We start from the raw sequence: 13,494 nt of genomic DNA on the forward strand, positions 1-13,494 counted from the left end.
CCTGAGGGGCCCCACCCACAAAATCAGACCCTGAGGGCCCCGGTCACAAAATTGGATCCTGAGGGGCCCCAACCACAAAATCGAACCCTGAGGGGCCCCAACCACAAAATCGAACCCTAAGGGGCCCCACCCACAAAATTGGACCCTGAGGGGCCCCACCCACAAAATTGGACCCTGAGGGGCCCCGGCCAAAAAACTGGACCCTGAGGGGCCCCACCCACAAAATTGGACCTGAGGGGCCCCGGCCACAAATTCGGACCCTGAGGGGCTCCGGCCACAAAATCGGATCCTGAGGGGCCCCAACCACAAAATCGGACCCTGAGGGGCCCCGGCCACAAAATCGGACCCTGAGGGGCCCAACCCACAAAATCGTACCCTGAGGGGCCCCAACCACAAAATCGGACCCTGAGAGGCACCGGCCACAAAATCGGACCCTGAGGGGCCCCGGACACAAAATCAGACCCTGAGGGGCCCCGGCCACAAAATCGGACCCTGAGGGGCCCAACCCACAAAATCAGACTCAGTGTCCCCACCCTCCAAATTGGACCCAGAGTGGCCCCTCCCACCAAATCGGACCCTGAGGGGCCCCGCCCACCAAATCGGACACTGAGGGGCCCCGCCCACCAAATCAGACCCTGAAGGGCCCCGCCCACCAAATCGGACCCTGAGGGGCTCCGCCCACCAATTCAGAACCTGAGGGGCCCCACCTACTAAATCGGATTCTGAAAGGACCCAACCACAAAATCGGACCCTGAGGGGCCCCACCCACAAAATCGGACCCTGAGGGGCCCCGCTGACCAAATTGAACTCTAAGGGGCCCCACTCACCAAATCGGACCCTGAGTGGCCCCGCCCACCAAATTGGTCCCTGAGTGGCCCCGCCCACCAAATTGGACCCTGAGTGGCCCCGGCCACAAAATCAGACCCTGAGGGGCCCCACCCACAAAATTGGACCCTGAGGGGCCCCACCTGCAAAATTGGACCCTGAGGGGTTCCGGCCACAAAAATCGGATCCTGATTGTCCCCGGCCACAAAATCGGACCCTGAGGGGCCCCAGCCACAAAATCGGACCTTGAGGGGCCCCACCCACCAAATCAGACCCTGAGGGGCCCCACCCACCAAATCGGACCCTGAGGGGCCCCGGCCACCAAATCGGACCCTGAGTCGCCCCGGCCACAAAATCGGACCCTGAGAGGCCCCACCCAAAAAAATCGGACCCTGAGGGGCCCCACCCACAAAATCAGGCCCTGAGGGGCCCCACCCACAAAATCAGACCATGAGGCCAAAGTGGCCCCTGAGAGGCACCCACAGTTAAATCGTATCCTGAGTTGAAAGTCTTGCAGGGGCAGCAGGCAAGTCTCTCTTAAAGGGGCAGCCCGGGCACCATTTCAAACCACTATCTGTACTTCCTTCAGGAAATACACATCTAGTTATTATAGTGGTTTGAAAAAACCACTATATTGTAATCCGAACGCTGCTAACTTATTCTTCTTATTATTATTATAGTGGTTTGAAAAAACCACTATATTGTAATCCGAACGCTGCTAACTTATTCTTCTTCTTATTATTCAGTTGATTTCCGCAATTAATGCGGCCCGAACCGCTACACGCACAGACTCCGTTGAGGTGTCGTTTCGAAGCCAGCGTCCATGAGAGGTGTGCTAAGTATTTTTCGTGTCGATCGGATTTGTAGTTTTTGCGCAATTTGCGTTCGAAAATTTTTTTTCCCGTCATTGGAATGCACTGTCTCCAATGCATTTGAATGGGGAAATTTTGCTACAGACAAAACATGCCCTGAGGCGATTGAAATGGCAGTTAAGCTCATTGATATGCGCAGGCAGACCCAGTTACTATGCCAACGCCTACGAACGTCACATGACCTCTCCAAGACTGAGCTTCTGCCATATAATATCAGCTCTTAAAGCAAAACCCACAGCACAAATGCAAATCTAGCTTCATCACATGACGTATGCCCCTGAGAGAGAATGTGCGCCAAAGTGGATTTAGAAGCCCAGTGAGCCACCCTGGCTCTTAAAGGGCCGACGTGCCAAAGTGATTCTTAAAGAGCCGGCGCACCAAAATGAGTCTTAAAGGGCCGGCGCGCCAAATCGTAAGCTGAGTGACCCAAGGCTCCAAATTGGAGGCTGATAGACCCTGGCCTACAAAAAGGAGGCTGAGCCACCCTGGCATCCAAATTGGACCCATAATGGCCCCGCCCACCAAATCAGACCCAGAGTGGCCCCGCCCACCAAATCAGACCCAGAGTGGCCCCACCCACCAAATTGGACCCTGAGGGGCCCCACCCACAAAATCGGACCCTGAGGGGCCCCGGCCACAAAATCGGACCCTGAGGGGCCCCAGCCACAAAATCGGACCCTGAGGGGATCCGGCCACAAAATCAGACCCTGAGGGGCCCCGGCCACAACATCGGACCCTGAGGGGCCCCACCCACAAAATCGGACCCTGAGGGGCCCCAACCACAAAATTGGACCCTGAGGGGCCCCGGCCACAAAATCGGACCCTCACGGGCCCCGGCCACAAAATCGGACCCTGAGGGGATCCGGCCACAAAATCAGACCCTGAGGGGCCCCGGCCACAACATCGGACCCTGAGGGGCTCCACCCACAAAATCGGACCCTGAGGGGCCCCGGCCACAAAATCGGACCCTGAGGGGCACCGCCTACAAAATTGAACCCTGAGGGGCCCCACCCACAAGATCGGATCCTGAGGGGCCCCAACCACAATATCGGACCCTGAGGGGCCCCACCCACAAAATCAGACCCTGAGGGCCCCGGTCACAAAATTGGATCCTGAGGGGCCCCAACCACAAAATCGAACCCTGAGGGGCCCCAACCACAAAATCGAACCCTAAGGGGCCCCACCCACAAAATTGGACCCTGAGGGGCCCCACCCACAAAATTGGACCCTGAGGGGCCCCGGCCAAAAAACTGGACCCTGAGGGGCCCCACCCACAAAATTGGACCTGAGGGGCCCCGGCCACAAATTCGGACCCTGAGGGGCTCCGGCCACAAAATCGGATCCTGAGGGGCCCCAACCACAAAATCGGACCCTGAGGGGCCCCGGCCACAAAATCGGACCCTGAGGGGCCCAACCCACAAAATCGTACCCTGAGGGGCCCCAACCACAAAATCGGACCCTGAGAGGCACCGGCCACAAAATCGGACCCTGAGGGGCCCCGGACACAAAATCAGACCCTGAGGGGCCCCGGCCACAAAATCGGACCCTGAGGGGCCCAACCCACAAAATCAGACTCAGTGTCCCCACCCTCCAAATTGGACCCAGAGTGGCCCCTCCCACCAAATCGGACCCTGAGGGGCCCCGCCCACCAAATCGGACACTGAGGGGCCCCGCCCACCAAATCAGACCCTGAAGGGCCCCGCCCACCAAATCGGACCCTGAGGGGCTCCGCCCACCAATTCAGAACCTGAGGGGCCCCACCTACTAAATCGGATTCTGAAAGGACCCAACCACAAAATCGGACCCTGAGGGGCCCCACCCACAAAATCGGACCCTGAGGGGCCCCGCTGACCAAATTGAACTCTAAGGGGCCCCACTCACCAAATCGGACCCTGAGTGGCCCCGCCCACCAAATTGGTCCCTGAGTGGCCCCGCCCACCAAATTGGACCCTGAGTGGCCCCGGCCACAAAATCGGACCCTGAGGGGCCCCACCCACAAAATTGGACCCTGAGGGGCCCCACCTGCAAAATTGGACCCTGAGGGGTTCCGGCCACAAAAATCGGATCCTGATTGTCCCCGGCCACAAAATCGGACCCTGAGGGGCCCCAGCCACAAAATCGGACCTTGAGGGGCCCCACCCACCAAATCAGACCCTGAGGGGCCCCACCCACCAAATCGGACCCTGAGGGGCCCCGGCCACCAAATCGGACCCTGAGTCGCCCCGGCCACAAAATCGGACCCTGAGAGGCCCCACCCAAAAAAATCGGACCCTGAGGGGCCCCACCCACAAAATCAGGCCCTGAGGGGCCCCACCCACAAAATCAGACCATGAGGCCAAAGTGGCCCCTGAGAGGCACCCACAGTTAAATCGTATCCTGAGTTGAAAGTCTTGCAGGGGCAGCAGGCAAGTCTCTCTTAAAGGGGCAGCCCGGGCACCATTTCAAACCACTATCTGTACTTCCTTCAGGAAATACACATCTAGTTATTATAGTGGTTTGAAAAAACCACTATATTGTAATCCGAACGCTGCTAACTTATTCTTCTTATTATTATTATAGTGGTTTGAAAAAACCACTATATTGTAATCCGAACGCTGCTAACTTATTCTTCTTCTTATTATTCAGTTGATTTCCGCAATTAATGCGGCCCGAACCGCTACACGCACAGACTCCGTTGAGGTGTCGTTTCGAAGCCAGCGTCCATGAGAGGTGTGCTAAGTATTTTTCGTGTCGATCGGATTTGTAGTTTTTGCGCAATTTGCGTTCGAAAATTTTTTTTCCCGTCATTGGAATGCACTGTCTCCAATGCATTTGAATGGGGAAATTTTGCTATAGACAAAACATGCCCTGAGGCGATTGAAATGGCAGTTAAGCTCATTGATATGCGCAGGCAGACCCAGTTACTATGCCAACGCCTACGAACGTCACATGACCTCTCCAAGACTGAGCTTCTGCCATATAATATCAGCTCTTAAAGCAAAACCCACAGCACAAATGCAAATCTAGCTTCATCACATGACGTATGCCCCTGAGAGAGAATGTGCGCCAAAGTGGATTTAGAAGCCCAGTGAGCCACCCTGGCTCTTAAAGGGCCGACGTGCCAAAGTGATTCTTAAAGAGCCGGCGCACCAAAATGAGTCTTAAAGGGCCGGCGCGCCAAATCGTAAGCTGAGTGACCCAAGGCTCCAAATTGGAGGCTGATAGACCCTGGCCTACAAAAAGGAGGCTGAGCCACCCTGGCATCCAAATTGGACCCATAATGGCCCCGCCCACCAAATCAGACCCAGAGTGGCCCCGCCCACCAAATCAGACCCAGAGTGGCCCCACCCACCAAATTGGACCCTGAGGGGCCCCACCCACAAAATCGGACCCTGAGGGGCCCCGGCCACAAAATCGGACCCTGAGGGGCCCCAGCCACAAAATCGGACCCTGAGGGGATCCGGCCACAAAATCAGACCCTGAGGGGCCCCGGCCACAACATCGGACCCTGAGGGGCCCCACCCACAAAATCGGACCCTGAGGGGCCCCAACCACAAAATTGGACCCTGAGGGGCCCCGGCCACAAAATCGGACCCTCACGGGCCCCGGCCACAAAATCGGACCCTGAGGGGATCCGGCCACAAAATCAGACCCTGAGGGGCCCCGGCCACAACATCGGACCCTGAGGGGCTCCACCCACAAAATCGGACCCTGAGGGGCCCCGGCCACAAAATCGGACCCTGAGGGGCACCGCCTACAAAATTGAACCCTGAGGGGCCCCACCCACAAGATCGGATCCTGAGGGGCCCCAACCACAATATCGGACCCTGAGGGGCCCCACCCACAAAATCAGACCCTGAGGGCCCCGGTCACAAAATTGGATCCTGAGGGGCCCCAACCACAAAATCGAACCCTGAGGGGCCCCAACCACAAAATCGAACCCTAAGGGGCCCCACCCACAAAATTGGACCCTGAGGGGCCCCACCCACAAAATTGGACCCTGAGGGGCCCCGGCCAAAAAACTGGACCCTGAGGGGCCCCACCCACAAAATTGGACCTGAGGGGCCCCGGCCACAAATTCGGACCCTGAGGGGCTCCGGCCACAAAATCGGATCCTGAGGGGCCCCAACCACAAAATCGGACCCTGAGGGGCCCCGGCCACAAAATCGGACCCTGAGGGGCCCAACCCACAAAATCGTACCCTGAGGGGCCCCAACCACAAAATCGGACCCTGAGAGGCACCGGCCACAAAATCGGACCCTGAGGGGCCCCGGACACAAAATCAGACCCTGAGGGGCCCCGGCCACAAAATCGGACCCTGAGGGGCCCAACCCACAAAATCAGACTCAGTGTCCCCACCCTCCAAATTGGACCCAGAGTGGCCCCTCCCACCAAATCGGACCCTGAGGGGCCCCGCCCACCAAATCGGACACTGAGGGGCCCCGCCCACCAAATCAGACCCTGAAGGGCCCCGCCCACCAAATCGGACCCTGAGGGGCTCCGCCCACCAATTCAGAACCTGAGGGGCCCCACCTACTAAATCGGATTCTGAAAGGACCCAACCACAAAATCGGACCCTGAGGGGCCCCACCCACAAAATCGGACCCTGAGGGGCCCCGCTGACCAAATTGAACTCTAAGGGGCCCCACTCACCAAATCGGACCCTGAGTGGCCCCGCCCACCAAATTGGTCCCTGAGTGGCCCCGCCCACCAAATTGGACCCTGAGTGGCCCCGGCCACAAAATCGGACCCTGAGGGGCCCCACCCACAAAATTGGACCCTGAGGGGCCCCACCTGCAAAATTGGACCCTGAGGGGTTCCGGCCACAAAAATCGGATCCTGATTGTCCCCGGCCACAAAATCGGACCCTGAGGGGCCCCAGCCACAAAATCGGACCTTGAGGGGCCCCACCCACCAAATCAGACCCTGAGGGGCCCCACCCACCAAATCGGACCCTGAGGGGCCCCGGCCACCAAATCGGACCCTGAGTCGCCCCGGCCACAAAATCGGACCCTGAGAGGCCCCACCCAAAAAAATCGGACCCTGAGGGGCCCCACCCACAAAATCAGGCCCTGAGGGGCCCCACCCACAAAATCAGACCATGAGGCCAAAGTGGCCCCTGAGAGGCACCCACAGTTAAATCGTATCCTGAGTTGAAAGTCTTGCAGGGGCAGCAGGCAAGTCTCTCTTAAAGGGGCAGCCCGGGCACCATTTCAAACCACTATCTGTACTTCCTTCAGGAAATACACATCTAGTTATTATAGTGGTTTGAAAAAACCACTATATTGTAATCCGAACGCTGCTAACTTATTCTTCTTATTATTATTATAGTGGTTTGAAAAAACCACTATATTGTAATCCGAACGCTGCTAACTTATTCTTCTTCTTATTATTCAGTTGATTTCCGCAATTAATGCGGCCCGAACCGCTACACGCACAGACTCCGTTGAGGTGTCGTTTCGAAGCCAGCGTCCATGAGAGGTGTGCTAAGTATTTTTCGTGTCGATCGGATTTGTAGTTTTTGCGCAATTTGCGTTCGAAAATTTTTTTTCCCGTCATTGGAATGCACTGTCTCCAATGCATTTGAATGGGGAAATTTTGCTATAGACAAAACATGCCCTGAGGCGATTGAAATGGCAGTTAAGCTCATTGATATGCGCAGGCAGACCCAGTTACTATGCCAACGCCTACGAACGTCACATGACCTCTCCAAGACTGAGCTTCTGCCATATAATATCAGCTCTTAAAGCAAAACCCACAGCACAAATGCAAATCTAGCTTCATCACATGACGTATGCCCCTGAGAGAGAATGTGCGCCAAAGTGGATTTAGAAGCCCAGTGAGCCACCCTGGCTCTTAAAGGGCCGACGTGCCAAAGTGATTCTTAAAGAGCCGGCGCACCAAAATGAGTCTTAAAGGGCCGGCGCGCCAAATCGTAAGCTGAGTGACCCAAGGCTCCAAATTGGAGGCTGATAGACCCTGGCCTACAAAAAGGAGGCTGAGCCACCCTGGCATCCAAATTGGACCCATAATGGCCCCGCCCACCAAATCAGACCCAGAGTGGCCCCGCCCACCAAATCAGACCCAGAGTGGCCCCACCCACCAAATTGGACCCTGAGGGGCCCCACCCACAAAATCGGACCCTGAGGGGCCCCGGCCACAAAATCGGACCCTGAGGGGCCCCAGCCACAAAATCGGACCCTGAGGGGATCCGGCCACAAAATCGGACCCTGAGGGGCCCCGGCCACAACATCGGACCCTGAGGGGCCCCACCCACAAAATCGGACCCTGAGGGGCCCCAACCACAAAATTGGACCCTGAGGGGCCCCGGCCACAAAATCGGACCCTCACGGGCCCCGGCCACAAAATCGGACCCTGAGGGGATCCGGCCACAAAATCAGACCCTGAGGGGCCCCGGCCACAACATCGGACCCTGAGGGGCTCCACCCACAAAATCGGACCCTGAGGGGCCCCGGCCACAAAATCGGACCCTGAGGGGCACCGCCTACAAAATTGAACCCTGAGGGGCCCCACCCACAAGATCGGATCCTGAGGGGCCCCAACCACAATATCGGACCCTGAGGGGCCCCACCCACAAAATCAGACCCTGAGGGCCCCGGTCACAAAATTGGATCCTGAGGGGCCCCAACCACAAAATCGAACCCTGAGGGGCCCCAACCACAAAATCGAACCCTAAGGGGCCCCACCCACAAAATTGGACCCTGAGGGGCCCCACCCACAAAATTGGACCCTGAGGGGCCCCGGCCAAAAAACTGGACCCTGAGGGGCCCCACCCACAAAATTGGACCTGAGGGGCCCTGGCCACAAATTCGGACCCTGAGGGGCTCCGGCCACAAAATCGGATCCTGAGGGGCCCCAACCACAAAATCGGACCCTGAGGGGCCCCGGCCACAAAATCGGACCCTGAGGGGCCCAACCCACAAAATCGTACCCTGAGGGGCCCCAACCACAAAATCGGACCCTGAGAGGCACCGGCCACAAAATCGGACCCTGAGGGGCCCCGGACACAAAATCAGACCCTGAGGGGCCCCGGCCACAAAATCGGACCCTGAGGGGCCCAACCCACAAAATCAGACTCAGTGTCCCCACCCTCCAAATTGGACTCTGAAGTGCCCCGCCCCAAAATCGGACCCAGAGTGGCCCCGCCCACCAAATCAGACCCAGAGTGGCCCCGCCCACCAAATCGGACCCTGAGGGGCCCCGCCCACCAAATCGGACACTGAGGGGCCCCGCCCACCAAATCAGACCCTGAAGGGCCCCGCCCACCAAATCGGACCCTGAGGGGCTCCGCCCACCAATTCAGAACCTGAGGGGCCCCACCTACTAAATCGGATTCTGAAAGGACCCAACCACAAAATCGGACCCTGAGGGGCCCCACCCACAAAATCGGACCCTGAGGGGCCCCGCTGACCAAATTGAACTCTAAGGGGCCCCACTCACCAAATCGGACCCTGAGTGGCCCCGCCCACCAAATTGGTCCCTGAGTGGCCCCGCCCACCAAATTGGACCCTGAGTGGCCCCGGCCACAAAATCGGACCCTGAGGGGCCCCACCCACAAAATTGGACCCTGAGGGGCCCCACCCACAAAATTGGACCCTGAGGGGCCCCGGCCAAAAAACTGGACCCTGAGGGGCCCCACCCACAAAATTGGACATGAGGGGCCCCGGCCACAAATTCGGACCCTGAGGGGCTCCGGCCACAAAATCGGACCCTGAGGGGCCCCAACCACAAAATCGGACCCTGAGGGGCCCCGGCCACAAAATCGGACCCTGAGGGGCCCAACCCACAAAATCGGACCCTGAGGGGCCCCAACCACAAAATTGGACCCTGAGAGGCACCGGCCACAAAATCGGACCCTGAGGGGCCCCGGACACAAAATCAGACCCTGAGGGGCCCCGGCCACAAAATCGGACCCTGAGGGGCCCAACCCACAAAATCAGACTCAGTGTCCCCGCCCTCCAAATTGGACTCTGAAGTGCCCCGCCCACCAGATCGGACCCAGAGTGGCCCCGCCCACCAAATCAGACCCAGAGTGGCCCCGCCCACCAAATCGGACCCAGAGTGGCCCCGCCCACCAAATCGGACCTGAGGGGCCCCGCCCACCAAATCAGACCCTGAAGGGCCCCGCCCACCAAATCGGACCCTGAGGGGCCCCACTCACCAAATCGGACCCTGAGGGCCCCCGCCAACACCAAATCAGACCCTGAGGGCCCCCGCCCACCAAATCGGACCCTGAGGGGCCCCGCCCACCAAATCGGACCCTGAGGGCCCCCGCCCACCAAATCAGACCCTGAGGGCCCCCGCCCACCAAATCGGACCCTGAGGGGCCCCGCCCACCAAATCAGACCCTGAGGGGCCCCACCCACAAAATCAGGCCCTGAGGGGCCCCACCCACAAAATCAGACCATGAGGCCAAAGTGGCCCCTGAGAGGCACCCACAGTTAAATCGTATCCTGAGTTGAAAGTCTTGCAGGGGCAGCAGGCAAGTCTCTCTTAAAGGGGCAGCCCGGGCACCATTTCAAACCACTATCTGTACTTCCTTCAGGAAATACACATCTAGTTATAGTGGTTTGAAAAAACCACTATATTGTAATTATAGTGGTTTGAAAAAACCACTATATTGTAATCCGAACGCTGCTAACTTATTCTTCTTCTTCTTATTATTATTATTATTAAGTTGATTTCCGCAATTAATGCGGCCCGAACCGCTACACGCACAGACTCCGTTGAGGTGTCGTTTCGAAGCCAGCGTCCATGAGAGGTGTGCTAAGTATTTTTCGTGTCGATCGGATTTGTAGTTTTTGTGCAATTTGCGTTTGAAATTTTTTTTTCCCGTCATTGGAATGCACTGTCTCCAATGCTTTTCAATAGGAAATGGCAAAACGTGCCCTGAGGCGATTGAAATGGCAGTTGAGCTCATTGATATGCGCAGGCAGACCCAGTTACTATGCCAACGCCTACGAACTTCACTTGAACCCCAGCACAGAGCCTCTGCCACATAATATCAGCTCTTAAAGCGAAACCCACAGCACAAATGCAAATCTAGCTTCATCACATGACACATGCCCCTGAGAGAGAATGTGTGCGCCAAAGTGGATTTAAAAGAAGCCCAGTGAGCCAAACTAGCTCTTAAAGGGCCAACGCGCCAAAGTGATTGTTAAAGGGCCAGCGCACTCAAATGAGTCTTAAAGGGCCGACACACCAAATCGGAGACTGAGCCACCCCGGCCTCCAAATCGGAGGCTGAGCCACCCCGGCCTCCAAATCGGAGGCTGATCCACCCCGGCCTCCAAATCGGAGGCTGATCCACCCCGGCCTCCAAATCGGAAGCTCATCGACCCCGGCCTCCAAATAGGAGGCTGAGCCACCCCGGCCTCCAAATAGGAGGCTGAGCCACCCCGGCCTCCAAATAGGAGGCTGAGCCACCCCGGCCTCCAAATCGGAGGCTGAGCCACCCCGGCCTCCAAATCGGAGGCTGAGCCACCCCGGCCTCCAAATCGGAGGCTGAGCCACCCCGGCCTCCAAATCGGAGGCTGAGCCACCCCGGCCTCCAAATCGGAAGCTCATCGACCCCGGCCTCCAAATCGGAGGCTCTTTGACCTCGGCCTCCAAATCGGAAGCTCAACGACCCCGGCCTCCAAATTGGAGGCTGAGCGACCCCAGCCTCCAAATCTTACCCAGAGTGGCCCCACCCACCAAATCAGACCCAGAGAGGCCACACCCACAAAATATGAGCCTGAGAGATCCCGGCCAACAATTCAAGCCCTGAGGGGCCCCACCCTCAAAATCGGACCCTGAGGGGCCCAATCAACAAAATCGGACCCTGAGGGGCCCCAGCCACAAAATCGGACCCTGAGGGGCCCCACCCACAAAATCGGACCCTGAGAGGCCCCACCCGCAAAATCAGACCCTGAGGGGCCCCGGCCATAAAATCAGACCCTGAGGGGCCCGGCCATAAAATCAGACCCTGAGGGGCCCCGGACACAAAATCGTACCCTGAGGGGCCCCACCCACAAAATCAGACCATGAGGGGCCCCACCCACAAAATCGGACCCTGAGGGTCCCCACCCATAAAATCGGACCCTGAGGGGACCCACCCACAAAATCGGACCCTGAGGGGCAAACACCCACAAAATCCGACCCTGAGGGGCCACACCCACAAAATTGGACCCTGAGGACCCCGGCAACTAATTCAAATCCTGAGGAGCCCAGGCCACCGAATCGGATCCTGAGGGGCCCCACCCACCAAATCAGACCCTGAGGCCAAAGTGGCCCCTGAGAGGCACCCACATTTAAAACGGATCCTGAGTTGAAAGTCTTGCAGGGGCTGCAGGCAAGTCTCTCTTAAAGGGGCAGACCGGGCACCATTTCAAACCACTATCTGTACTTCCTTCAGGAAATTTATTATTATTATTCAGTTGATTTTCCGCAATTAATGGGGCCCGAACCACTACACGCACAGACTCCGTTGAGGTGTCGTTTCGAAGCCAGCGTCCACGAGAGGTGTGCTAAGTATTTTTCGTGTCAATCGGATTTGTAGTTTTTGCGCAATTTGCGTTTGAAAAAACTTTTTCCTCAATGCTTTTCAATGGGAAAATGTTGCCACAGTGCTGAGGTGATTGAAATAGCAGTTAAGCTCATTGATATGCGCAGGCACACCCAGTTACTATGCCAACGCCTACGAACTTCACTTGACCCCCAGGACAGAGCTTTCGCCACATAATATCAGCTCTTAAAGCGAAACCCACAGCACTAATGCAAATCTAGCTTCATCACATGACGCATGCCCCTGAGAGAGAATATGCGCCAAAGTGGATTCAGAAGCCCAGTGCGCCAAACTTGATCTTAAACGGCCGACGCGCCTAAGTGATTCTTAAAGGGCCAATGCACCAAAATGAGTCTTAAAGGGCCGGCGCGCCAAATCGAAAGCTGAGTGACCCCAGGCTCCAAATCGGAGGCTGAGCCACCCTTTCCTCCAAATCGGACTCAGAGTGGCCCCACCCCCCAAATCGGACTCAGAGTGGCCCCGCCCACCAAACCGGACCCAGTGTGGCCCCTCCCACCAAATCGGACCCAGTGTGGCCCCGCCCACCAAATCGGACCCAGAGTGGCCCCGCCCACCAAATCATACCCAGTGTGGCCCCGCCCACAAAATTGTACCCAGAGTAGCCCCTATCACCAAATCGGACCCCGAGGGACCACACCCACAAAATCGGACCCTGAGAGGCCACACCCACAAAATCAGACCCTGAGGGGCCCCACCCACAAAATTGGACCCTGAGGAATCCCGGCCACTAATTCAAATCTTGAGGAGCCCAGGCCACCGAATCGGATCCTGAGGGGCCTCACCCACCAAATTAGACCCTGAGGCCAAAGTGGCCCCTGAGAGGCACCCACATTTAAAACGGATCCTGAGTTGAAAGTCTTGCAGGGGCAGCAGCCAAGTCTCTCTTAAAGGGGCAGCCCAGGCACTATTTCAAACCACTATCTGTACTTCCTTCAGGAAATACACATCTAGTTATAGTGGTTTGAAAAAACCACTATATTGTAATCCGAACGCTGCTAACTTATTCTTCTTATTATTATTATTATTATTAAGTTGATTTCCGCAATTAATGCGGCCCGAACCGCTTCACGCACAGACTCCGTTGAGGTGTCGTTTCGAAGCCAGCGTCCATGAGAGGTGTGCTAAGTATTTTTCGTGTCGATCGGATTTGTAGTTTTTGCCCAATTTGCGTTTGAAAATTTTTTTTCCCGTCATTGGAATGCACTGTCTCCAATGCATTTCAATAGGAAAT

Source organism: Dendrobates tinctorius, unplaced genomic scaffold, assembly GCF_039654945.1.
Source record: "Dendrobates tinctorius isolate UK_male_01 unplaced genomic scaffold, ASM3965494v1 ptg000008l, whole genome shotgun sequence".
Lineage (NCBI taxonomy): Eukaryota > Metazoa > Chordata > Amphibia > Anura > Dendrobatidae > Dendrobates > Dendrobates tinctorius.